Source organism: Pleurodeles waltl, chromosome 6, assembly GCF_031143425.1.
Source record: "Pleurodeles waltl isolate 20211129_DDA chromosome 6, aPleWal1.hap1.20221129, whole genome shotgun sequence".
NCBI classification, from domain to species: domain Eukaryota; kingdom Metazoa; phylum Chordata; class Amphibia; order Caudata; family Salamandridae; genus Pleurodeles; species Pleurodeles waltl.
In genome coordinates, this window is record NC_090445.1 from 298,769,336 (window position 1) to 298,796,382 (window position 27,047).

Genomic DNA, 27,047 nt, shown 5'->3' on the forward strand with positions numbered 1-27,047 from the left:
TCAGAAGATATCATGAGTGATGTAATATCAGGGGTAATTAGCAGTTCATGGCAAAGGCACGAGTTGTGGTTACTTGAAATAACTCTAACATAACAGCTGAATTCTTATGGTTTTGTGCATGTAAAATATTAATTTAACTATAACGTCCCAGTAACTTTTGTTTTTTTTGTAAATTTCTTATTTATTTTTTTTAATACTTTTTCCTATGTTTAAAATCCCTGTAACCTTTGTTTTTTTCAGTGAATTTCTAGGATTTTTTAAAAAATGTTAAGTAAAACGCACATCGCAATGCACGGTGGAAGGTGGGTTGGACAACTACAAGAGAGGGCAACTACACTGACCTCCTGGTTAGTGGCTGCTGCCCTCCCCAGCTTTCCTGGCTGCTGCTGTTGCCTCTTCCTTACCTGGGAATGAACTGAGAGTCTGCCTGACTCTCAGTTCGAGGCCCTCCAAGACCCGCAGGCTCCTGCCTGAGCCTCATCACTGGTCGTCTAGTGGCCAACACAAGTAAGTATCTCTCACTGTTGATCCTTTACTTGTGTGTATGCCTTTCATTTCATTCACTTTTTTGGCTTTTCCCCTTTTCCGTCCTTTTGTTTGGCTTTTCCCTCAATTCTGTCTTTTCCCTGGCCCTCTCCCTCCCAGGCCACTCCTGCCCCTGCGGCCCCTCTCCCCATGAAGCACCTTTTCCACCCTCCCACCTCCCGTGTGACCGGATCCCCCACCCCCTCCCCTTCTTAATGGCATCCACACACAGCTGGTGAGCCGCTGGCATGCCAAACGCAAGCCTGTTTGCTCCCATCTGTGCCCAGACCACACCCTGTGCCAGACCTCCTAAATCTCCATCAAGACATCTCCTGGCCAGCATCCATTACAACGCCATGACCCTCCACCACCTTAACACCGGGTGTCTAAGGGACTGCTGCACCACAACCCATGGTCCTTTTTTGTGCAGCCACTGCAACTTCACCACCAACACCTACCACAACCCCATCAACTGCCTCCTCCTAAACACCCGCTCCCTCCACAAGCATGCCATGAAACTGTGGGATTAGATCAACACCGCCCAACCAGACATCGCCTTCCTTACCGAGACCTGCGCCAACCCCACCTCGGGACCAGACATCGCCATCGTCATCACAGATGGATACAGCATCCTAAGGAGGGAACCCGGCGGAGGACTTGCCCTCGTACACAAGTCCTCACTACGTATCAAGCCCAATTCAGAAGAACAGTGCACCACCATGGAACACCTTCACTTTCTGGTCCACACCGATTACAACTCGTCCATCCATGGCACCTTGGTCTACAGACCACCCAGCCCCCGCCATGCATTTATCGACAACATTGTAGATGTCGCCACCCCCCAGGCCTTGGATCCAACGACTACCTTCTCCTCGGCGACCTGAACTTCCACCTCGAGGACTGCAACGATCCAAACACCATTGCTCTACTCAACAGCCTCACCACCCTTGGCCTCAGACAGCTGATCACCCTGCCGACGCACATTGAAGGACACACACTGGACCCCATCTTCATCTGAGGGCAACCGGATTACCATTGACACCATCTCCAACCCAGACTGGACCGACCACCACTGCTTACACTTACCCATCACCTTAACAGTAGCTGCATCCGCGCCCCCAGGACCCCCTACAGGAAATGGAACGAAACAACCAATGAGCAACTCACCACAACTCTCGCCAAATCCCTCCAACTTCCGTCTGATTATGCCAGTACTCCAGAGCACAATTTCAACGGATGGATCACTGAATGTAACAACACTCTAGCCCCCTTCCTTCTGTCATCGGCCAAGCGCATACCAAAGAAAGCCAGCTGGTTCACCACCAAACTCCAAGAATCCAAATGCACCCGCAGGCACCTAGAGAAAAAATGGAGGAATAGCCAAACCAGCGAAGACCTCGCCTTATTCAGAGCCGCAACCGCCAGCCACCACTGACACATCAAGAATGCAGGAAAGAATGCACCCCGGGAACGCATCAACTCCTCCACACACAACATGAAGAACCTTTTCTCAGTCACCAACAAGTTCACATATCCCCCCATCAAAGCCACCAGCATCCCCCATCACAAGACCTTTGCAACAAACTCACCACCTTCTTCCACTGCCAGATCTAAGACATCTATGACAGCTTCTTCCTGGAAAACCAACCAAGCACCAGAACCTGTGACTCACCCACCCCCCAGAACCCATCCAGACCATCCACAGCTGGTCCACACTCACCACGGAGGAAACAGAAAGCATCATGAACAGCACCCACTCCGGAGCACTCACTGGCCCTTTCCCGCATCACATCTATACCAAAGCCAGAACATCCATCGCCCGAGCTCCAAAACACAGTAAACCACTCTATCAACACTGGCACATTCCCCCAAAGACTGGAAACAAACTGAAGTATGCCCCCTCCTGAGGAAACCCTCGACAGACCTATCAGAACCAAGGAATTTCAGGCCCATCTTGCTGCTACCCCAACAGCCAAAGTACTGGAAAAAGCCATCAACGCACAACTACGAAATTTCATCAAGGTCAAATCTCTCTAGTCAGCTCCCAGTCTGGTTTCTGCAGCAACTACAGCATGGAGACTGCTCTTCTTACAGCCACTGACGACATCCAATCACTTCTAGACTGAGGCCACACGTCAGCACTCATACTCCTTGACCTCTCAGCGGCCTTCAACACGGTCGCCCACAGCACACTGTGCACCAGACTCTACAACGTAGGAATCAGCGGCACAGCCCCGAAATGGATCCACTCCTTCCTCTCCTTAAGGACTAAGAGGGTCAGGCTCCCTGGCTACACATCTGAACCCACAGGAGTCAGCTGCGGAGTTCCCCAAGGATCCTCTCTGAGTCCAACTCTTTTCAACATATTGTCGCGTAGGCTCTCATTATCCTAAATGAGACTATTGGATTTCTAGGCAGCAGGATCGATCACAGTGTGGGGGACTGAGTCTGACCCACATGGAAGGAACTCTGTCACCCTAAATCCGGTTTTTGCTCCGGCTAACTAGCAGTGCCTCATTTCTCCCGAAGGGAAGAGATGATTGGGCAGCCGAGCGCATGACATCTTAGGAACTTCTCAGGGAAGTCGTGGTCACTCAGATCCAAACCAACTCTCTCATTTACAGTATGATCTCATATACAAATGACAAAGGCAGTATAAGTTTTATATAATGTTTTAATAAAACGACTGCATTTTAGATAATAAGGCGTGAGCCGCAATAACCAGAACCATACAACACAGTAGGATTGAAATAGTCACCAGGAGAGTAAAACATAAGAACAACGCTATCATGGTGTCTAATAGTTTCTACTCTCCCTCTGCTAGTTCTATTTGGAGCACAGCATGTTAAGCTTCTAACTTGCCTCTCTGAATCACTGGGGAGACATCAGCCCTCATACCTGAGCAAAGGCCTGTGATCTTGGTTCAGCATCTGCAACAAGGCAGTCAGCGTCTAGTTGTGGTTCCCTGGTCGGAATCTCCCTCTTGCGTGTATTGGGACAAGGAAGTGTTTTTATAACTAACATGTCAGCGTGATCACAAAATGTCCCTACGCAGGAATGCCAAAGACTAAACTCCTACCACGTCTATCGGCAATGTACCAGCTGTATCCTTGACTGAAGCACAGAGTGAACAAGAATGTGTTATGGAGAACTCCAGTGCTGAAGTAGGCTAAACAGTGTGATATGAATATAAAACAAGACCGTAGAACTGGCTATTTGAAAAATAACAGTACGAAGCCGAATAAAAAGCATTTAGAGCAAAGTGCACAGAGGCTCTAAGCTGCGAGCAAATTAATAAAATACATCCAGGGCAAAGTGCAAAAAGGCCTAAAGCCTGAAGCTAATGCACAAAGGATACGAAAAACTGACCACACTACACCCTCCCCTTGTCGGTAGCAAGTGGTTCCAATAATATAAAAGTATGCCCCAGATATAAACAAAACATAAAAATATATATTTCGACAAGGTCAGAGGACAACAAAGTCAATTTTTGAGGAAAAAAAATAAATCCAATTGTCAGACAGAAGCAATAGAAAGCAGGAGCTCCTCCACTTCGATATATGTCAATATCGGAAGATCCACACCAAAAAGTACCATGGAGCAGGTGTGTTCCAAAGCCCCAAAACCATCCAGGGCGGCACCCCGTGCAAGGCCTATGAATGAGACAATACCATCTTCCTCCAGGAAGGGAATCTCATAAACCGCCTCACGAAGCAAACGCAACCGTAGTACACAAGTCTGGGAATGATCCCTAATCGGGAACATCATTGATCAGGATCGACCACTGGAGGGCGCTGCAGCGAGAGACAGAGAGCCAGTGCATGTTCAAACGAGCACCAGGGGCACCGAAACACGGGTTGCACACAATCCAAAACCGGCCGGAATGTCAGAGACCAGTCACACTCCAAATGTCCCAGGAGTGTTGCCCCAAAATGCTGCAACATGCGTTCACGACACAGCTGCTCTGACGGGAGCATCAATATAGGATCTCGTCGTGGCGGGACAGCCATTCCGGAAGAACAGCAGCAATAGCAAGACTCCAGCCAATAAAGCTAAAGTAATTGGGAAACCCCCAAAAATGCTTCCGAAAATAGAGTGTATAGCCGAAGGTATTAAACCGAATAAAGAAGAGAAGGTGTGAGCAAAACCAACACCAACGGCTTTGAAAAAATGTGCAATTCCAGCAGTGCTGGACGCATTAAATATACGTCCCACAAGTTCACCAAAGTGACTCGGAAAGTTAGTATTCAAAAGGGACTGTATTTCCGCCGATGACCTTGCCACCTGAAGTGCGTAGGTCTCGCTAGCAGATGTAAGGGCCACACGCTTTTGCAACAATAAAGCCTTTAGTCGACTCAACTTGTCGAAATTTACCTTGGAAGTAGCAATATGAGGCCAGATGTCTTCTACCTCCCTAATTTGAGTGGGGGGAAACAACACATTCCCGCAGCACGTAACGGCCTTGGTGACAACGACTACGTAAACTATTCCAGCACGCATGCCACAGCAGCGTTCGCTGTTAAGAACAATGTAACTGCCGTTAGAAAGCACCTGGAAAGTGTTTTTAATAACTGGGACTGGAACTCCCTTCAGATAACAAGCTAAGTTAGCAATCGAAGCGTTACACGCCCCGTGCAAGGACAGCTGTTTACAAACCATGGAATGGCTGACAAAAGTTTCGCATTCACTACCTCTGAGAAAAACCTCCCTCAAACCATTAATACATCTGTATAGAAAGGGAAGCTCCCACACCTCGTGTATGTAACTGTCTCCCAACCGTTTGTATCTACCCACCGGAATGTGCTTCAAACATGAAGTAAATTGCAGAGTGGAGATAGGCAAATTAATAACCCCATGAATCAACCACTCAGCTGACGGAATCTCAGCAACCGTAAAAGGCAGTTTCTCCAATTTTTCAATATTCAACATGACATACGTCGCTTCCTTTTTAGCCATCAGCTGTTGTTGACGAGTCAAATTAAAGGAAACAAAGATCTTCCTGGCACGAATGTGCTGCCACGGAACGCGACCTGCCTTCAAGGTCTGTAGAGTCCAACTCAGCTGCATGATGGACCGCGCCTGACTCTGCCCATGATATAAAGAAGATATATCCCATTTAATAATGTCTATAGCAGAGGAAACGATGCTGTCAATTGTGTAAACACGGTCAGAAAAGGTATGCATCCCATTATCCACAACAGACAAAGCCTGTATCAGGTTTTCCTGATCAATTTGTCTCAACCGGGCCGCTGCCTCTGGTTGTGAAAGCTTCCAAATCTCATTATATACTTCATATAAAAAACGTTTCTTCTGAGGCACTTTAGGTCCTGACAAAAAATCTTGTCAGTCAGTATCATTAGACAGTAACGTGAGATGTGATTTAACTGCATCCAGCGTGGATGATTTTAACCATTGCTGACAAAGCTTTCCCCACGCTGTATGTAGTAATGATATCAGCATGTTCTGGTGATATGTAGCGAGGGTCCACCCTACTAGTCCTGAACCCCCCTGAAGAGGTGACAAAACGGGGATGACACCTATTAGTGTCTACGGGCCATAATAACAACCCGCCCGGATGTATCAATGAAGTGTTAAGCGTACCATTCTGGACCCAGTGTGTAAACCCACTAAACGTGGCATTAACATATCACTGCCAATTGTTCAATGTGGAAGGGACAGGTATACCAGGCAAATTCAACTCTCTAATCGTTGCTAAGCCCAAACAGCTAGTCTGTTGTACTGTGTCATTGAGGAAAATCATCTGCACAGGGATAATACATGCCCTAAATAATGTGTCCCTGCCTCGCATTTGCCAATTTTTCGTTCCCCAGACACTTTTTAAATCAACAGTCTTAAACCAATATTCAAACTTCTCAACCGAAAGTTTAGATACAAACAAATTCGAATACAGTAATTTAGTTTCAGTCAATAACATTTGCTTATTAGCGCACGGAGTAACTTTAAAATAATAAGACTTAGCATTTTGTTGATTATGCCCAGAAAAATGTGCAAATTTATCATAATACGTTTTAGAACTCCCCTGTGGAGGAGTTGGGCAATGTTCCCATTGCACATAATCAAATATGGACTTAGGGCTACTTGCTTTATGAATAAAGTGGTGTCCATAATAGTTGTAGCAAAACATGTCAACATGATTATCTCTAAATAGGTAAGCATCTTCATCGTCATAGACAGTATAATGTTGCAATTCTGTCAGCATAGAATCTACTGTCTTCACATCCCAATCATCAGAAACAATGCCTGGTATAACAATATCATTCATTGATAATTTGAGAGCATACGGTATTTGAATCAATTCAGTGGGACCATATATATCAAACATTACTTTATACCACACAATCCCATCCGTAATCGGTATTGCAGAAATATTTACATTGGACAAGTCTCTTCGAACCATATGAGACGAAAAATGTGGTTTTAACACCGTCTCCACGTGCTCAATGTCAGATCGTTCAGGAAGAAAATGATCATGTATTACTAGAAAAAAAGTAACCACAAATCCCAACCACAAAAAAAGAGTCATTACAGCCATAAAAAGCCACAAATAGTTCCAAGGAAAAACAAAATATGTGCGTTTAAGCCAACACAGCAGCTTACGTGGACCTCGGATTGAAGATAGTGAGGACGATGAGTCTGACACGGTGTCGTTGAAGCAGCCAGAGGCAGTTCTTGCAAAAGGTGCAACTGTGAACAAAGAAGCAGATGGAGGCTCTCGCCTTGGCACACTGTAAACCACATGTTCAGAAATATCAGTAGAACATACAGCGACTTGATCAAAAGATTCCAAATTAATCGGCGTCTGTGGAACAATCGCCAGATCAGCTTCCACCCTCCCCAAGCTCGGAGAGGAAACAGCATTGGTGCAGATCACCTGCAGCGGGACTTCTTCCCCAGTAGTGAGAGGGATTCCGGAACTACTGGGTGTCCCTCTTGGTCTGCTGTGCAGAATCGGCCACATATTGTAACTTGACATTATCAATGGAAACAAAGCGATTTCCTTTGGCCCCTTGCAGCGGCGGTAAAATCACAGTTCTCGTGCCGCTAACCCCTAACACAGGGACTCGATAAGAAGGACCAAATTCTTTCTTTACTGCGACCTTTTCACACACTAGATCCCCAATCCTGGCTATCCAACCAGTAGGCGTTACTGGCGCTTCCTTAATTCCTGTGGAGGCAGCACTCGCAGAAGAGTTATCTTCACGGAATTGTTGCAAATCCTGCAAAACAGTGGCACGATCATTTATGTCAAAGGGCGTATCTGCCGCCTCCACACCAGGACTATCTAGATCAGGAACATACATTTGTGTTCCAAACAGGCACTCATATGAAGTACGACCCCCCAGGGAACTTCTAGGCAAGTTATTAAGTGCTCTCTGTACTCCATACAGGTGGGCTAGCCAACTACGACCCGTACCCATAACTTTGGCTGTTAAGGATTGCTTTAAATCATGATTTAAATGCTCCACGACAGAATTTCCCTCGGGATGAAATGGAGACGAGAATTGGAGTTGGACCCCCAACGAAGCCATGGTGTCCCTGAATGCCTCAGAGGCAAAAGCAGGGCCCTGGTCCGAATGAAAAGCCGCAACTGCAAATGTATCGACAAAGATGCGCAAATCTTTAATAACAGTCCGAGCGTCAGCCGAGCGCTGTGGCCAGACCCACACAAATCTGGAGCACGAATCTACAGCAACCAAAATAAATTTGTATGCACTATCTGGCGTCAGCGGACCACAATGATCCAAGTACACACACTGTAAAGGTTTATTTGAAATCAGAAGGGGCGTCTGCTGCGGGCGTCTAGCTGTCGAAGCTTTAATTTGTTGACAGACGTCACAACAAAGGACATACTGCTTTGTCTCCTTATAGAGACCAGGCCACCAGTAACAAGCCTGTAAAAGCGAAATCGTGGCAGCCACACCAGCATGCGCAGATGCCACCCCCTCATGTGCTGCAGAAATTAATCGAGGTCTCTCAATTTTATTGGGCACATCACGTACACCAATGCCTGGAATGTTAACAACAGCATTTAGCGCACCACCCAAGCAGTAACTATATTTAGAAGGGAATCCTTTAGGAAAGGGCGTGCCATCAGCCGTAGCCTTTATGGCAGCCGAAATCTCTGTGTCTGGTTTGGAACTCGAACGAGTCACTGCGGCCACAGTGGCGACAGCCACTGCCGACTTCGCGGCTTCATCAGCCAAAGTATTCCCAGCAACGTGTATTCCAACGCGCTGGTGTCCAAGTGTATGTACAACATGGACTTTAGGAAGTGTTTCTTTCAGATCCGCAACCTTACCCCACAGCAGTTTGTGTTTAATGGTGTTGCCTTCAGAATCTCTGAACCCATTCAACTTCCAATAGTGTAAATATTCATTGAAAGACTGAACACAGTAGTAGGAGTCACAGACCAGCAAGGTTAAAGTCGCCGGATCCACGTGTTCCAATGCTAACAATAGAGCTTTGAGCTCAGCCAGCTGTGCCGTACAATCTCCCAAGGTTTGTGCATAGGTATGTCGGGGGCAGAACACTTTCCCCTCCATAGTGCCGCTCACCACTGCACATGCAGCAGAATACTGTTGTTTAGTCCCAACCGCTGGTTGCGCAGAGCCATCGGTATACATGACCACCTGATATTGGTCAATAGGCAATATGCCAGCAGGAACTGGGTATTCCATTTCATATTGAAGAAATTCTTGAGTCTGCAGTTTAGGGTCAAATATGTAATCTACATCAGTGGCTGTCAAAGACGTAGCCCATTGTATCCATTGCGGGTGTAAAGCTTTCGAATTAGGAACACTCGCTTTTGTAACAGCCTCCAAGGCTGGAATCGGGGAAACGACAATGATGCGTTGGCCCTGGGCAAGTGGTCTTTCTTTAATCACAGCCATCTGTACTGCAGTGAGTATTTTCTCAGTCTGTGCAAATCGTTGTTCTGCAGCAGAATACAAGTGGGACTTGTATGCAGTCGGGACTGTCTCACCCTCATTAAAGGTGACATATGTAAACCCAACAGCCACAGGTATCACCCTGATGACTAAATGAGTTTTATTGTCCCGTGTGTGTAAATGTTGAACTGCTAAAAGATCAGTTTGCAAATCTCGTAGTATATGTGTATGCTCAATCGTCCAAAATCTACTCGAAAAATTCGGTCGAATCACCTCGTATAAAGGTTTTCTATGCGTAGCATAATCAGGAATGTAAGTTCTGCCAAAATTCAGAAACCCTAACAATGACTGGAGCTTCCAAACCATATTAGGAGGCTGCAATAGAGCACATTTCTCCCAAAAATGTGGCGCTAAGCTCTTGCCCTCACTCGACAACTCATATCCCAGGAAAATGACGCTGAGGAAGGCAATCTTCGATTTCTTAAAATTAAACTTATAGCCAATTTCAGCAAACCCCACAACAATGCGTGCTACATGCCTTAGATGTTGCAGAATCTCATTGTCGGGCAAATATATGTCATCAACATATTATAACGCTTCAGGGTCCAACTCGTGCAGAATTTCAGTTACACGAGCCGAAAATATTCCTGGGCTATTCTTATACCCCTGAGGCAAACGACAAAACTTTTTCTCAGAGCCAAACGCACTGAAACTGGTATAGTCCCGACTTTCGGGCGCTATATTTTGGCAGAAAAATCCATTCGAGATATCTAACGTTGTTTTGTATTTTTTACGCCCTATATTATTCATAAGCGCTGCTCTATGTGAATTCTGTATTGCATATGTGCGTGTATGTCCATTTAAGTGTCTGTAATCCACCACTATCCTGTATGAATGGTCCGGTTTAGCAACTGGAAATAAGGGATTATTCATCGGCGAGACACAGGGTTCAATTACACCCTGGTACTCCAATTGTGTAAGAATGTTCCTAACCAATGCCCTTGCCTCAAATTTGATAGGATACTGCGGCAGCGGCTGAGGTTCGCCCTTTATTGGAATTACATGATAAGGTGATTGTCTATCCCACCCCACGTTATTTCTATATAGGGCAGGGGCCTGTGCTAGAGCCCATGATTTACTATATGACTCCGCTAGTTCTCTCGGAACAAGTGGTGAGAAGGAAGGAGTAATAACCACTTCCCCAACCGGACAGTCGCAAACAAAGTCAGGTGGCCAATCTTGTTCGGCCAGCAGAACGTCATATGATTTTACCACATGGTCCCAAAAGATGGCGTGTACAATGCGGTCAATGTCCCCTTCTAATTGCAGAGTTACTTTATATACTCTATCAGGATCAGAGACACGCATATCTGCCGTTTTGACTTGTATGAAGTCATCAGTTGCTTTCACCTCCAGATGCTCTAGAAGACTCCGACGAACTATTGTGACCTCTGACGCGCTGTCTAACAGTGCCAACGCCCATGTCTTGTTCGTCAAGAGAACTCTCTTCTTGAGCGGCATGTCTAACTGAGACTGCTGCCACTTTCTTCTTTTTAAATTGTTGCTTTTGTTGGAGTGGTTTCTCTTCCTGTTTAATAGAAACCTCCGTTGAGCGTTGTGATTCCTGTCTCGGTTTCACGTACTCAGTTCTCCGCTCTGACCGCCCACCTCTCTCACTTCTCTTGTCCGAGGAGTCCTGAAAGGAATGAGATTGGCATGTATCAGTATATTGATATCTATCAGGCGTCTTCAAATTATCCCTATTCCTGAGATTATACCTATTCTGCGGGGTCTCCGGTTGCGGAGACTGTCCCCCATCTTTCTTAGGTGTTTGCTGTTTCTTTTCCCAGCGCTTTTTAGTACCCTCAGGTTGCTGTTGTTTAGCATTTTCTTTATAATTTTTACCCTGCAATTGGGGTTTTTGTGGTCTAGCCCTAGGCTATCACGACCAATACTAGAATATGTTTCTGCAATTATTCTCGGGAGTTCCCGCTCTTGATTAATCTGCGGAACGTCCCGAAGACGCATTCGCACTGCTAGTGCTACAGCCTCTCCCTTGAGATTACTCAAAATAATAGAAGAAACTGCGGCAAAATTGCCCATCAACTGCATGCCCAAATCTAAGGCGGGGCAGCCCCATATTTATCTTGAATTTGTTTAAGCACTTCCGGTAAATTAGCTAATGTCGGTGTACCGTGTGCCGTAGTGTAGAGCGCGGCAAACACCGTGCCCCAGGTATTACAAAGGTCCACCAGAGGAACCATCCCATACGGCAAACACATCGTCAATATTCTATGTTTATCCTGAGGTCCCGTATGGGGAAATACTGCTTCCAGCGTATTAATTTTGTGCGCCAGCCAAAATGGAGTTTCCTCACGTTTAGCCGGTACTTTACCCATAACTGAGTGTACAGTGGCCGGATTAATACCCGGAACCACTGCCTGTGGGTGCGCCGGAGCAGCACGCGCTGCATTAGTATTTAATGCCTGCATGACAAACTGAACCAGTCTTCTGTATGTAGCTGCTAAATCCATATATAAACGACGCACGTCAGCCACTGCCAAATTAGCAACCGCAGGATATGGTGTGTAAGTAGCCAATAAAGGCCAGGTCGGACCATCATTACTTAGTGGACCTAGCCTAACCGGTGCTACGGTGTGTGGGAGGGCGCCATCAAGCCAATTATGGTGTTCTTGATAAGATAAAGGTATCTCTAAGTATGCATAAGCCCTGTACTGTCCAGGGACATTCGCAAGAGTGTATTCGTGAAAAGTGTTTGAACCCCCATCAACTGCTGGAAATACGACCCAAGAATAAAAAAGTTCTGTTCTATAGGCTGCATGGGCATCCACCACAAAAGTGACCGGACCCCCCTGGACCATCAGTCCATGTGCTATCAGATGTCCTGGGAGCGGTTGTCGCATATTAAGCGCTATATTCACTACATTAGGATTCGCCATTAGTACAAACAGCACTAGGTCAGAGAAGGCACACCAATATCGGGGTTTTCCTTTCAAAGTTCAAGCTTGAACAACCAACCACTAAGTAATAGGATGTACCTATCCTGTGGCGGCAGAAATCCTCAGCCCCACGGACGTCTCCGCTTACGGAACTGAGGAGTCAAAATATATATGAGACCGAGAGAGTCAGCCGGACCTAAAAATTAGAGCCAGACCAAACGTTGGCGTCGCCATGTCGCGTGGGCTCTCATTATCCTAAATGAGACTACTGGATTTCTAGGCAGCAGGATCGATCACGATGTGGGGGACTGAGTCTGACCCACGTGGAAGGAACTCTGTCACCCTAAATCCGGTTTTTGCTCCGGCTAACTAGCAGTGCCTCATTTCTCCCGAAGGGAAGAGATGATTGGGCAGCCGAGCGCATGACATCTTTGGAACTTCTCAGGGAAGTCGTGGTCACTCAGATCCAAACCAGCTCTCATTTACAGTATGATCTCATATACAAATGAGAAAGGCAGTATAAGTTTTATATAATATTTTAATAAAACAACTGCATTTTAGATAATAAGGCGTGAGCCGCAAAACCAGAACCATACAACACAGTAGGATTGAAATAGTCACCAGGAGAGTAAAACATAAGAACAACGCTATCATGGTGTCTAATAGTTTCTACTCTCCCTCTGCTAGTTCAATTTCGAGCACAGCATGTTAAGCTTCTAACTTGCCTTTCTGAATCACTGGGGAGACATCAGCCCTCATACCTGAGCAAAGACCTGTGATCTTGGTTCAGCATCTGCAACGAGGCAGTCAGCATCTAGTTGTGGTTCCCTGGTCGAAATCTCCCTCTTGCGTGTATTGGGACAAGGAAGTGTTTTTATCACTAACATGTCAGCGTGATCACAAAATGTCCCTACGCAGGAATACCAAAGACTAAACTCCTACCTCGTCTATCGGCAATGTACCAGACTGTATCCTTGACTGAAGCACAGAGTGAACAAGAATGTGTTATGGAGAACTCCAGTGCTGAAGTTGGCTAAACAGTGTGATATGAATATAAAACAAGACCGTAGAACTGGCTATTTGAAAAATCACGGTACGAAGCCGAAGAAAAAGCATTTAGAGCAAAGTGCACAGAGGCTCTAAGCTGCGAGCAAATGAATAAAATACATCCAGGGCAAAGTCCAAAAAGGCCTAAAGCCTGAGGCTAATGCGCAAAGGATACGTAAAACTGACCACACTACAATATACATGACCCCACTCGTAGCTATCTTTCAGAAGCCACAGAATAAACATAGGCCCTAATTCTGAGTCTGACGGGCGGCGGAGGCCGCCCGCCAGACTTCCCCCCTCCGAAATACCGCTCCGCGGTCGAAAGACCGCGGAGGGTATTCCGAGTTTTCCCCTGGGCTGGCGGGCGGTCTTCGCAAGACCGCCCGCCAGCCCAGGGGAAAACTCCCTTCCCACGATGACGCCGGCTCGTAATAGAGCCGGCGGAGTGGGAAGGTGCGACGGGTGCAGTTGCACCCGTCGCGTATTTCAGTGTCTGCTTTGCAGACACTGAAATACTTTTAGGGGCCCTCTTACGGGAGCCCCTGCCGTGCCCATGCCATAGGCATGGGCACGGCAGGGGCCCCCAGGGGCCCCGCGACTCCCCCTCCCGCCATCCGGTTCCCGGCGGGAGAACCGCCAGGAACTGGATGGCGGGAGGGGGAGTCGGAATCCTCCATGGCTGCGGAGCGCGCTCCGCAGCCATGGAGGATTCCTACGAGCGGCGGAAAGTCAGCGGGAGACCGCTGGCTTTCCGCGTCTGACCGCGGCTAAACCGCCGCGGTCAGAATGCTCGTAGGAGCACCGCCAGCCTGTTGGCGGTGCTCCCGTGGTCGGTGGCCCTGGCGGCCACCGACCGCCAGGGTCGGAATGACCCGCATAGTGTCATACGCCGATGACACACAACTCATTGTTTCCCTCACCGAAGACCCAGACACAGCCAAAAGGAACTTCCGTTTGTGAATGGAAGCTGCCACCATCTGAATGAAAGAAAGCTGCCTCAAGCTCAACTCTGACAAGACAGAGCTCATCATCTTCAGAAATGCCACCTCAGCATGGGACGACTCCTGGTGGCCCATATCTCTCAGCACCCTGCCTTCACCGACCCAGCACATTCGGAACCTAGGCATCATCCTTAACTCCTCTCTATCTATGACCCAACAGGTAAACTCAGTCACCTCCTCCTGCCGGCACACCCTCTGCCAACTCCTGAAAAGTTTCAAATGGATCCCAGCAGACTGCCACAGAACAGTCACCCACATCTTAGTCACAAGCAAGCTTGACTACGGCATCTCTCTCCATGCCGGCACCACGATGTGGAACATCAAATAGCTGTAACTCATCCAGAACACCACCACCAGACTTGTCCTTAACCTCCAACGCCAAGAATATATCTCCCAGCACTTAAGGATTCTCCACTGCTTCCAATAGAAAAACAAATCACCTTCAAACTACTCACCCACATGTACAAAGCCATACACAACATCAACCCGGCATACCTGAACCACTGGGACTCCTTCCACACCCCTGCCAGATCCCTCCGCTCTGCTCAAATGCCTCTGTCGACTATCCCACGCATTTAAAAAAACACCGCCGGAGGATGATCCTTCACCAACATTGCAGCAAAGAGATGGAACAACCTTCCCCTAGACCTCAGAAAAAGCCCATCACTCACCATCTTCAGGAATAACCTCAAGACATGGCTCTCTGGATGAGGATCCATCCTTCCCTCCCTCCCCCTCCTGCGCATTGAGACCCCCATGGGTGAGTAGCCGTACTTTACAAAAACAGATTGATTGACTGATTGACTGGACGCAGGGCCTGGCCTGGCGTTGTGCTGCTTCCCCATGATTGCAGCTCCCCCCCCATCTCTCTTGCCATCCATTGTCCATGTCCATGCTCCTGCTCCCTCATTACAGTCATGTGTGGCCATTATTCTTCCACTGCCCGACCCGTATACCCTGAACAGTTAGCTTGCTACCTCATCCACCTCCTCCCTACCCTCTGTTATCCGAGTCAATGCGCAAGTCCCCTCTCTCCTGCCCTCCATATAGCTTGATATCCCTGCCGACTCCTCCCTTCCTTTGTTGGACAATTCTGTGCCTCATCATTACCCTTGTGCCTAGCTTTTTGCTCCTACCCTGCTTCCCCCTGCCCTCTGTGTGCACACCCCTGCTCCCTCCTTTTTACCCACCATGTTCCATGGGCCTGCCACAGCCCCTCCTATTCACTGCACTTAAGTAACTTATACTATATTCAGTAACGTATACTATACCCATACTATTCTGTTGAGCTGCCGCTGCCCCCTCACCTCCCCGGCATGGTTAGATGGCTGCAGCCTGTCCCTGCCACGTCCACCCTGCCAGCCCGAGTTCCATGTCTTTATCCCCTCCCTTCCATCCTCTATGGTCCATTTTGCTGTCACTCCCTTCTACCCTTCATGTTCTGCGTGGTTTGGGGTGAATCCCTTCCACTGCCCTATCTTGTCTGTGTCCAGCCACTACCCCTCCCTTGTGTCCTCCATGGTCTTTTATGCATGCCCCTGCTCCCTCCCTCTTGTCCACCATGGCTGTTGTGCTGCTACTAACCCTCTGCTTGCCAGGCATGGTCTTCTGTGCTGCCACAGCCCCTCCCACCTGCCCTGTGAGGTCATCTTACAGCCTTTGACCCCCTTCTGCTTTCTTTCCATTGTCTGTGTCTATGTCATTATAGTCTCACTGTTGCCCCTCCATGGTGTGTTGTGCTTCCAGTGGCCATCCTGCCTACCGTCCATGATCAGCGTCCTGCTCCTGCCCTCTTGCCCCTTGCTCTCTGTTTTCTATGTGCAGACCCCCCATCCCTTCCCTCCTGCATGGTCTTTTGTCATATCCCTGTATCATCCGTCCAGCCTTTCATGGTCTGTCATGCTACAACTGTTTCCCCTGTCTGTCCGGTATGGTCAGATTGCTGCCCTTGACACTTTACCCTCTGCTGCTCATGTGCATGGCCTTGTCCCCTCCCAATTGCTTTCAATGTTTTGTTGTGGACACTACCATCCTGCTTGCCCTGTGTGGTATTTTGTACTACTGAAACCATTGACACCTACCCCGTAAGGTCAGTTTTGTGGCCCTGCCCATCTCCCTCCTGCCCTCTGTTATTCGATTCCTTGTCCTTACCCCATTCCTCCTGGCCTCTGTGATCCAACGTACCAACATTTTAAACTTGGTAAGATGGAGATTTTGAAAAAAAACAGACCTGTGGCCAATTGATTTTCTATGGATTTTAGATGAATTGAACCCAGATCTGTGACTGGGTGTGATTGTTTGCATTGTCCAGCACGCCGTCCATCATCCTTTTGTGTTTCTAAAGTTGCCTTAAGTGGGAGGGGTATGCCCAGATGTGCGTCCAGTGCTCACTGTGCCACTGGATTCAAGCTAGCCTGGCTGATGAAGGGTGATACCCTAAAAATGGTCCCAGGATGCTTGTTTCTGGCCAGGCAGGTCCTGGCTTGGCAGTTCAGGCTGGACTGTTCCCATGAGGAACAGGGTCAAGACTGATTTGCGTATGGCTGGGTCCAAACTGGAATGGCATGGTGAGCAAAAAGACTGATGGATTAAACCTAGATCTGTGACTGGGGTAAATGTTTGATTTGTTCTGCATTCCGTCCATCAGCTGTTCTTTTTGCATTTGTCACCCCAAGTGGGAAGGGTATGCCCAGACGGGTTCAATGCTCACTATACCACCAGATTCAAGCTGGCCTGGCTGAAGAAAGGTGATACCCCGAAACCGGTCCCAGGATGCTTGTTTCTGGTCCAGGGAGAACGTGGTCTGGCAGTTTGGGCTGGACTGTTCCCATGGGGAACAGGGTCAAGACTGATTTGCACGTGGCTGGGTCCAAACTGGAATGGCATGGTGAGCAAAAAAACTGATGGATTAAACCCAGATCTGTGACTGGGGGTGAACGTTTGATTTGTTCTACATTCTGTCCATCAACTGTTCTTTTTGCATAAGTAAACCTAAAGGCACCAGCAATTATTCTGAGGACCAAATTTGTTTTGTTGTCACATGTTTGCAAGTGTTTGGCTTCTAGCATGACCTTTTACAATTCCTTAAGGATGCATGTGTGTTCAACTGTCCAGTGTCTGCTAGAAAAATCAGGGCATATTAAGTCATGGAGTGGCTTGATACGTTATGCATAGTTAGGAATGTACTTTCTGCAAAATTTAAAGAAACCAAGTAAAAACTGTAGTTTCTTGAGAGTGTTAGGTGGGTGGAGTTGAGCACATTTTTCTAGAAAGTGCAGAGCCAAGCTCTTCCCCGCTTTTGATAGCTTGTATCCCAGGAACAGTTTACTAAGAAAGGCTATTTTAGTTTTTCTGAAATTGAATTTGTAGCCAAGGGCTCCGAATCCTAAAATAATCCAATTGACCCTGGCAATATGAATGTAGAGGTCGTCATTTGCAAAATAGATGTCACCCACGTAGGACAATGCCGCAGAATCAATATCATGCAATATTGATGATACTCGGGCTGAGAACAGCCCTGGGCTGTTCTTGTAGCCTTGGGGCAAATGAAAGAAGCACCTCTTTGAGCCAAATGAGAATGCACTCAGGTCCTGACTTTCATGTGTTAAATTCTGACAGAAAAAAACGTTGGAAATATCCAATGTTCTTTTGCATTTTTTGCGCACTATGTTGTTAATTAGTGCTGTGCTATATGAAATTTATATAGTGTATGTACATGTATGACTGTTTAAGTGTCTGTAATCTAAGACTTTTCTGTAAGAATGGTCAGGTTTTGCAACTGGGACTAACGGATTATTCATTGCAGAGACACAGGGCTCAATTACTCCCTGGTATTAGAGCTGAGTTAGGATCTTCTTCACTGGCATTTTTGCTTTTTGTTTAACAGGGTACTGTGGTGGAGGTTGGGGTGTAGACCTGATATGTACAACATGACAAGGCGAGTCCTTGTCCCAACCTACATGATTGCGGTACAACGCAGGTGCCTGCACCAAAGCCCAATTGACAGCATAGGCTTGTTTTACCGCCTCTAGAACAAGATCAGAGAAAGAAGGCAAAATTACATCTTCCCCATGTGGGAGCTTACAGACGTGCTCGGGTGGCCAGTCCCTTTCGTCCAGCAGGATATCACAACTAAGTTCATCCAAGAGTATCACACCAATGGTGCGCTCCACGTATCCCTCAATTACGATATTTAATTCATAAACCCTGTCGGGTGGGACAACGCAGCCGTCTGCTGTCTCAACTGCAATGAAATCATTAGTTGCTGTCGCATCCAGACGATCTTTCAGACTCTGGTGACATATCATGACCTCTGCTGAGCTGTCTAACAGTGTCACTGCCCACATTTTGTTCTTCAGCAATGTTCTCAAGTGTACTGGCATTTTTAATTGACAGTGCTGCCACCTTTTTCTTTTTAAACTGTGGCTTTTGTTGTGGGGATTTTTCATCTTTTTTGTCTGAAGGCTGTGGTGAGTCTTTCTTCTGTTTCACGTATTCACGATGTCAATCAGGATGGCCCCCTCTCTCGCTATATCTATCCGGTGCATCCTGAAAGCAACAAGATAGACGTGAATCAGTATATCTGTCAGGAGCTTTTATATTTCCTCTATTTCTGAGAGTATATCTCCTTTCGGAGTTCTCCCGATGGGGAGAATCTGCTCTCTGATTTCTTCTATCTTTATATTGCTTTTGTTTATCCCAGCACTTCTTAGAACCCTCCTGGGCCTGTTTAGTACCTTCTTTAGGGGGGGTACTCTGTAGTTTGAGCTTCTTTGGCTTGACTCCCAAACTATCCAGTCCTATACTGGTAGAGGTGTCGGAAATAATTTTTGGAAGTGTGGAATCTCTTGGAGACGCTAGCATATAGCCAGTGCTACTGCTTCCCCTTCCCCTTCCCCTTTGATATTACTGAGTATTATTAAGGAGACTGCGTTGAAGTTACACATTAATTTCATCCCCAAATCTAGGGCTGGTGCAGCCCCGTGCTCATTCTGTATTTGTTTCAATACTTCCGGCAAATTGGCAAGTGTCGGGGTACCATGCGTGGTGGTATAAATTGCAGTGAAGACTGAACCCCATGTGGCGGAGTCATCCACTGAGGGAACCATCTCGAAGGGCAAGCACATTGTGAAAATTCTACGTTTCTCATGTGGTCTCATATGGGGAAACACAGCTTCCAGCTTATTTGTTTTCTGAGCTCTCCAGAATGAGATTTTCTCCTGTTCCGTGGGCACCTTAACCATGATAGTATGCACTGTTTTTGGATTAATCCCAGTAGCCAATTGGTATCCAGCAGGTGATGGTGGTGCTGGATGCGCTGGTGTAGTGTTCAGAGTTTGCATTACAAACTAAACAAGTCGTCTGTAGAGTGTTACTAGCTCAATGTATAAGTTTCGCAGATCTGCTGCCTGCATATTTTGTGTACCTGGGTGAGGTGTGTAAGTGGCACGTTGGTCCATCATCACCTAAGGAATCTAATCTCACAGGTTGTATTACATGTGGTAGGGCGCCATTAATGTTCTTGATAAGTAATCAGAATCTCAAGATACTGGTATACTTGGTACCATTGAGGTACGTTTGCAATTCTGTATGTGTGGAATGTAAATGATCTTTGGTCTTCCTCAGGTAAGGTGACCCAAGAGTAGAATGTTTCTGTTTGGTAAGCTTAACTAGCTTCTACTATGAATGTAACATCTCCGCCCTCATCTGATAAGCCATGTCCTATTAAATATAATGTAAACACATGTCTAACATTCTCTGGAATGTCTACAGCGTTAGCCATATTGTATAATGGGTATAAGAGATGGAACACCAAATGGAGAACAAAGACCTTTTATGAGTTTGAGCTTGAACAACCTACAGCCTAATTAGGTGGTCCCTGTTCAGCTGAGGAGGATCTTCCCCAAGACCACGGATGTCTCAGTATAATGGTACCTAGGGTACCTGAAGTATGTGAGACAGTGATAGTCAGTGTATCTGTAAATTAGTGTCTAAAAACCATCGTTGGTGGCGCCATGTTGTAGATGACTCTTGCTCTAGGCAAGACTGCTGGTTTAAGGATGACAGTACTTATGTTTGTAGGCGACTATGCCAGTCCTACAACAAGTCTCAACTGTCGTCCCAACCCTCCCGGCTCACAAGCAGCATCTCACCAGAAACCCAAACAGTAAAAGGTGATTTGTGGCAGCCTTTACACATGAACTCAAGAGTGTGACATCTCAGGGAGTGTTGTGGTTAAACGGAGATGACCCATTTCTCAAGTAAACACCATTGTCTCATTCAAACACAAGCAATCAAGAAGATGCAGTAAAGTTTCAATAGGTTTTATTTAGCAAACCTACAATCTGCAATAAGATGCATGGGCTGCAATGATTAGGATAATGAACAGTGCAAGAAACAGAATAGTAAAGACAAGAGTCATTAATACAAAGACCCCCATCATCTTGCAATAACATGAAATAACATAAAGTATGAGATATATCCCAGTACCCTAGCATAATGAGCCTAACCCCTAACCTAAAAGAGAGCTAGATATATTAAACTTAATCTGCCAATGCTATGTCCATAAGATGAAGAGCCCCCAACCCTCGCTACCTTGAAATGAGGTCTCTAGCTCAGACTCCATAGAGACACAAAGACTGGGTCAGCGTTAATGCGTTGTGCAGCATCGATAACAGCAATGGCATCTGGTTGGAATCCCTCTGACTATCTGTTTAAATGAGGAGTATTTATACAGATCTGCTTGGACCCCTGACGTAGGTCTGTTCTCAAACAATAGATAACAAGACATGCTTGGGACGGTAATTTATATAAACAATTACCTCAAAAGCGTGAAGAGGGAATGTACCTACTGTGAACACCTAGTTTGTTTATCTTCATCACTTGATGTTGATGCCTGAGCGCGGTGGCACTGATAACGCAAAACTAAAACATGGGCCATAACTAAAACAAGGCAGAAATTTTTAAAGATTTATTTAAATAAATAAATGCACTAAAACAGAGCGAGCTAAGTAGGGTAAAATTCACTAGGTCACGGGGTCATAAGTCTGCAAGCCAAAGGCTAAGCTAACTCCTGTATCCCATTAAAACAATCTAGGATTCACTACACGGAGTCTCCTGCCTGAATCGGGTCTGTCTGGCTGTACTGCTATTGCTTCTTCCTTTTTCCCTCAATGGTCTGTTATATTGCCACTGCCTTTCTTGCCTGTCCTGCATAGTTGGTTTGTTGCCCCTGCCCCCCTTTCACCTGCCCTTCATGGTCTTATGGCCAACTTGTTGCCTCAGCACCCTCTTCCCTGTCCTCAATTATCCTAGTTATTTTTTGTGAAGCTCCCTAATTTTCTCATTTACTACAGTATAGTCAGGAGAAAATGCTTTCAGTTTTCCACTTTGATTACATCAAGATGACATTCAGATTCAGATGTACCACCCTTTTGTCTTAAATTCAAAATGTTAGCACTCTAGTTGCTCATTAGAACACTCTAGTACAGAGGTCTTCAAACTGGGGGGCGGGCCCCCCTAGGGGGGCCTCAAGTGATCCCAGGGGGGGATCAGACTCTGGGCAAAATAAATATTATACAGATAACAGGCCTTTGTTTTAATCAGAGGCATGTTATTGCAGTTTTAAAAAGGTAACAGTACTTAACTGCAATGTTTAAATAGCTTTAGCCATATTTAAACATTGTCATGTTTATAAAATAATTGTGAAAAATTCCGAGGGGGGCCCAATGATTTTTATTTTTCAACTGGGAGGGCTCGGCATTAAAAAGTTTGAAGACCTGTGCTCTAGTAAATATGTTGTTCACCAGGGAGTAAACTGTCAGTCTGCTGCTGGTGTTGAAAGTGCTGGTTTGCATGTCAGAATGTTTTAATGAAATAAAAGCATAAGATATTTGAGAACTCACTTGAAACATTCCTAAATTTTCTTTCTCCAGCATGAACCATCATGTCTATAACAAAATGAACCCCCTCATCTTGTTCCTGTCTAAATTAAAAGTTGCAATTAAAAGTTGTAAGCCAGTTTGATTTAATTAAGATGGCTTCCTGCGTGCCATACTTTTGGCATAAGTTAGCGCTCTAGTTGCTCTTTATAACACTCTGAGAGGCTGTAGTAGAACACAAGGGAATGAGGAATTTCCCAGCTAACGAGAAGGAAAGTTTCAATTCTATTCAGGACCTAGAGGTGAGGATTATGCATTTCTTTCTTCACTTTTTATTCAACAGCAGGTTCAAACTTTAAAGAAACAACACACAACACCACACATCCCATGTTTCAAGTGTCAGTATCTATAACATCCATTCCAAGTGCAGTCCAACAGTCTATCTATATCAGCAGCTCCAGAAGGCCTTCCTCAACTTCACTTCAGGAGGTTAAGTTCAAGCACCATCATTCCATCTAGGAATCAGAGCCTAAGAATTAAAAAAACATGTTGTTGAATTTGTTTCCACAAATGTAACATGCATGCCAATAATGTCCAATAACTAACAAAGTGAACCATAACCAAGTAAAGTTGATAATACATTCCAATAAATCCATCACATTTCAAGGCTCCAGTTGTATAAAAGGTTGAAACAACAACAACAAACCTTTCATTAATCAAATAAATTAAAGTGATACTACCTCTTAACAGTTGCCTTATATTTACTGATATATCCAGATGTGGGTGGGTGACATATCACCAATGTGTCGGGAGGGATAATCCTTGCCTCCCTGTCCTGAATAGGATTGAAACTTTCCTTCTTGTAAGCTAGGAAATTTCTCTTTCTATATCCGGACGGGAGGCGAGGATTATGCATGTTCAAAGCTTACTCACTATTAATTTGACGTCTCATATATGGGTTTGAAATAATACCTTTTGAAGGTAGATTCTGAAGACCAGTCTGCAACGTTCACGATGTCTTTCTAATCTACCACCTACCTGAATGGCCTTAGAAGCCATAGCACCCCTAGTTGAATGAGTCCCAAAGACATGGGTATTAAGTTCCATCTTCTGCCATGATCCATCTTACCCATCTTGCAATGGAGAGTGAAGAAACTGCCTTAAAGGGTTTCTTAAAGGCAATTAACAATTGCTGTACCCCTGGTTGTCTGATCTCTCCCGTCATTTTTTCAGAGGTCATAAGACACCTTACCACACACACTTTGGGAGCAGCCTCGAAGGCTGCATTTGTTACTCACCTGGTATTGCATTTGGTTCATCGAGAAATGGTAAACGTAACCCCTCCCAGGGTGAACACCCTCACAGCAATATCTAGAGCTCTAACATTCAAACTTCTCTTGCAAGATATAAGGCAGAGAATGGCTAACCTCACTGAAATCGGTTTCCTGGAAAGATATTGGTCATCATGCAAATTTGACTTAGCACTGGTTTTATGTCCCACAGGCCAGGGTATTTAGGTTTAGCCATCTTGATGCCTCAAATCAAAGTAACTTACAGACCCAAGGGTGCTTCCCTATAGGAGTATTGTTGATGGGTGGATGACCACTGAGATCGCAGACCTGAAGGAATTTACCAGACAGTAGCTCAAGCCTGAATTTTTTAACTCAGCTAAGAAGTGCATGATATCCATAATCTGGGCCCCCACGGGATCTAGATGCCACACACTCATGAACCCATCTGGCACATGCTGATTTGTATCTCTCACTTGTCCCTGGGGCCCATGCCTGCTGAATGAATCCTTCAGCTTCCTTCAAAAGTTTAACGTCTTCCCATCTACCCCTGAAATTCTCCAAGCCATGAGGTTTAGATGGCCCTGCAATACTAGAGGCTATTGATGGCCAAGTGGATTCAACGGGATCTGAGGGAACGATGGAATCAGAATTGGTGCATCCCAAAACAGTTCCAAGAGAACTGGGAACCAAGCTTGAGATTTCCACAAAGGAGTTATAAGAATGATTGAAGCCGCCTGATGACGAACTTAGTCTATCACTCTCAGGAGAAACAGAACCGTTCATTTCTGAGTATGTGAGACCCTTCCTGAGATGTGATACTTTCAGGCATTATAAGGTCTTGTAATGCTGAGGGCCCGGAAATATGGCCTGGATAGACGAGGAGAACAACCCTCTTAATATTCTGGCTAGTTCTCTAAGGGAAATCCTGTCGCTTCTCAATACCTTCCTCAACTCCTTCTTGATCGTGCTTACCTTTGAGCTAGGGAGGCTGAGGGAGGCTGTTTCTGAATCTATGAGAAACCCCAGGAAAGTCATGGTCTGTGATGGGGATAGTTCTGATTTCTCCTGACTTATGATGAATCCTAGTTCTTGAAATAAAGCAATAGTCGTGTTCAAGTGTGATGTAAGTTGAGACCAAGACTGGTCCATCAGAAGTATGTCATCCAGGTAAATGATCAACCTGATCCCCTTTGTTCCGAGGGTCTCAAACATTGGTTTGAGGAGTTTCGTAAAGCACCAAGGTGAGAGAGCGAAATTCAAAGACCTGTTGTATCCAAATGAATTGCAGGAATTGGCAATAGGCAAAAAGATCAAGAAAGCGAGATACATATCCTTGAGATTCAGATACACCATCCCATCTCCCTGAAATAGAAGGTCCCTGAGGAGATGAATGTCATCCATCTTGAATTGTCGGTAGGTTACCCACTCTCTGAATGTGTGTAAGTTTATGACCAGGTGAAAGACTTGGGGGGGTCAAAGACTCAAACTACCCACCAGATTTTGAGGGGAAGAAAGTGTATTGCTTACCATTAATTCCTCCCGGTGCATTTGCACTGCTGCTGTGTTGCAGATGTTCCTGCTTCTTTGTCCTCCCCTGTTGGGGAAGAATGCTATCGGGCCATACATTATTTCTCCTTGCTTGACCTCTATTGGGGCCTTGAAAGTTGGAGTGGCCAGAGGAGCGACCTGTGACTCTTCCGGCCCCATGAAAACCTTTCCTGGTAAAAATCTTTTTCATTGAGGTCTGCGCTATGTCCACCACTGAGAAGGTGGCTACGAATTTTCACAACTCCTTTACAGAGGGATCACCAAGTAGGTTACCTAGAGCTATTGCTTCTGCTTCAGTGTTGGACAGCTCCCCCAGCTTGGGATCAATCTTAGACTGAAGAGAGCAGCGCCTATCAGCGGAGAGTGCACAGTTGGTGTTGCCTAAAAGGCACACCGCCCTCTGAGACTTTCCCACGACTATGTCAGTGGGGAGAAGTTCACCAGTCTGTTTAGACTGCTCTGTCAGCTGAATGATTTGAGTGAGGGGTCCCAGGCGTCCAGTAGCTTATCCCGACATGCCCTGTAGGAGCAGTCAATACCTTTCTTGGGATCCCTCGTATATTTGGTGAATTTATCTCAGGTGTTGTGGTAACCTTGCCTTCCTTGGGTCTGTGGCATTCGGCCCGCAGCTGGGCCCCATTCTCGTTATCGAAGGGTTGGTAGATTTTACTGGCCGCACAATCTGCGACTTTCTGGTCTGGCCACTGCTCAGAAGATCTAGGGTGGTATATGTCCTTTGAGTAAAACATGTCAGATGTGTGGGAGTCCCCTTCATAGGGATCTGAAGTTGGCCAAAGTCAGGCGCCAGGGACGGCTAGAGTCATGGTCCTCATCAGAGGAGACATTATGGTTTGTCTCATCCGCTCCTTGTACAGGTAACCCTTCCTGAGGGTCAATTTATGAGGCGGCCTGGTTGCCAATCTCCCTGGGTGAGTTTCCCTCCCTGGTGGGTGCATTTTTTAACATGTGCAAACTCTTACGGAAGGCTTTACTCAAATGATTGAAGCCTTCCCGGTGCCCTGCGTCACATTTGTGCACCTTCTTGGGAGCAGGCAGATCGCTGCTGCTAGGGCCTGCTCCTGTAATCCCCAAACTCCCCGCCCTGTTAGAGACCTGGGCAGATAATTTGTACACACTTTCCTGCAGGGGAGCAAGCGCCTTGTCAATAGCCTGGGAAAGGAGATTATCCACCTCTGCAGGAAGGTGGGGCTGAGGAGGCCATTCCTCGTCAGAAGCCAGGGTGGGGGAATATTTGTGGTCCTTCAAGAGCTCCATCAGTAAGAGGGTATGAGCACTAGCCAACATATACCCCTAAAACACCCTTAAACTTTAAAGGGAAGCCCCCTCGCCAGTGCTCCGGCCAGCAGCAGGAAATAATATATTACTAGTCGGCCAGCAGGTGGTGTCATTATTAGGATGAGGAAGGAAGCCTGTGGACAGTCAGAGATCTTACCACAATCGCAGTGTCAGACGAATGTTGGTAGTGGAGAAGCTCATGGAATCTCTGAACAGGAGAAGCCACTGTGATCCCTTAATGTGTGCTGCTGATCCGATGAGCCCCGAGGAATTGGTACGCTTCAAATGGATCGCAACTCACCTCACAGGCACCACGTTTGGCGCAAAAGAGCACCACAAAATTATGTACATTAGCTTTATGAACAAGGCAGTACAATCTATAGGCATGAACTAACATCGTAAGATAAGAATAGTGAGGGAAGTTAACTGACGGATAGCAGTGAAGGAGGAGGGACATGGGGAGCTGCTGATATATATAGACTATCCGACTGCACTTTGACTGGATATTGGTTGTGTGTATTTTCTTTAACCTTTTAACTTCCTGTTAAATAAAAAGTGAAGAAAGAAATGCATAATCCTCACCTCC